Source organism: Seriola lalandi, unplaced genomic scaffold (genome assembly GCF_002814215.2).
Source record: "Seriola lalandi dorsalis isolate HSWRI2012SDOR001 ecotype SW California unplaced genomic scaffold, Sedor1 jcf7180002054951, whole genome shotgun sequence".
Classification (NCBI taxonomy): Eukaryota; Metazoa; Chordata; class Actinopteri; order Carangiformes; family Carangidae; genus Seriola; species Seriola lalandi.
The window spans coordinates 954366-956206 of record NW_019525502.1 but is presented as its reverse complement, the minus strand read 5'-3'; the positions used below and the strand labels follow the sequence as shown (position 1 = coordinate 956206).

Here is a 1841-nt window from a genome sequence, read left to right as displayed (position 1 = left end):
TATTACTATTATTATTATTATTATCAACAATGAGCTAATGGACACATGATTCAAGACACATTTACAGTCAAATGTATTCCTCTCTACCAGACTTTGTTCAAAGGGATTCATATCAACTGGCAAAGGCTGAAAAGTTGCTCTTGAACGACAGTTCATGAGAGTTTAATGAAAGTTCTTCTTTGTTGAGGATCAGTGAAACTCTGTCAGAGTCAAAGAAGCAACTTAAAACAGGTTAAACACAGACTGAAACAAACCATCATCTACAATCAGCAGACCCCAGCCCTTCAGTACTGTGAACCAGTGGTGTGCGTTGACCTTTACAGATAGGCAAACAGCGCTGCACCCCCCACCAGCCCCCAACTCACCAACGTCAAAAATATAAACCAAACTAAAACGTACCTTTTCATGACAGTAGCAGCAGCAAGTCCCTCTTAAATTCAGCATCTGTTCTGTTTCTCCTCCATCTTGCTGCTCTCTCCGGACATCTTCAGCTTTCTCCTTCCTGTCTGAACAAGTTTTAGGATTTTTTTGTTCTGAACGGACAGTAAAAAAAATATCAAATGTATAGAGTGCAGAGAAAAACTCCCAGACTCATTAATTACCTGTTTAGATCAAACCGGACAGCACTGCTGTGGCTGAGCAAGACAGCTGCTCATATGGACGCAATTCACGTTTTTACCACAAGGTGTCAGTGTTTGAAATTATGGCAAAACATGATTATACCTTACACCTAAATGTGAATGTGAATTTCAGGATAAATCAGTGAATGTTTAACAAGAAACAATTTAGGTTCACAGTCAGTTGCTCAAACATTCACACAGACTCGGTTGTTTTTGAAACTTAAAGGTCATCGTTATTTAATAGGCTCTTTTTTCCGTTTTTTCTTTACACACAATAAATTGTTTAATATGACCTGATTTAGAAATGTTTCAATGTTTCAGTGTGTAGTTCATATCTATATGCATACACTACAGTTCACACATCATGGCTGCTGAAGTTGCACCACTGGACGTCTTTTGCACAAGTATTTACAAAAGGCAAATATGAGACTTAATTAACTACAGCTTTGCTGAGCTATGACAGAGACCATGTCAGTAATGTTTTAACTAGGTTTTTTAAAATCGTACATTACATGTCTGAACAATTGATACAAGAAGAACCAAAAAAAAGAACAAAAGAGAAGTCAAGATGACATGTTATTTCATGACAAATCTGATTCTGTGATTCTGTGACATACAAATGTCCTGGCCATTAGCACCAAATATACAATATCCATATATATCCATTGTGAAAGATTCAAATCCTTATAGAATGAATGATTATAGAACAAAAAGAAAATTCACATCCTGTGATTTACTGAAAATATATAACATATAGACTCTAGCATTCTGATTACTTCCTGTTACAGCCACAACAATGTGGCTCAACCTTGTGACCAGCAACATATAAAGAGGAAGCCACACCCAAGATTCAGTAAACTGACTATTTACAATGTCAAAACTTAATAAAACTACGAGTCTGAAGGCTTGAAAAAGAACAAAAGGTAGGAGGGAGCCTGTGCTTCACCTACTCCTTTAAATGTTAATACCAGGGGTAAATGGTGTATATGTCATTTGTCCCTGAAGTCCTGTAAGGTGATATGTTTTATCTTGTGAGGACAGGTTATTACCTTAGAAACAAGATGAAAGAAAATGTCACCTTTCAGGACTTTAGGGGCTCCATGCATTTGGGTTGTCAGCTGTAGAAAACTACTCTCTCAGCTTTTCCTGAGATTCCTCTCACCACAAACAGAACTCAATTAACTCACTAACCCAGGGTGACACTTTCTCCATTGAAAAAAA

The 1841-nt window shown here is 37.1% G+C and overlaps 1 protein-coding gene across 1 annotated transcript in view; it reads right to left on the bottom strand.

The window, feature by feature from the left end:
• The window catches only part of LOC147817491 (uncharacterized), a 75376-nt gene that overhangs the window by 3863 nt on the left and 69672 nt on the right, over positions 1-1841 (bottom strand).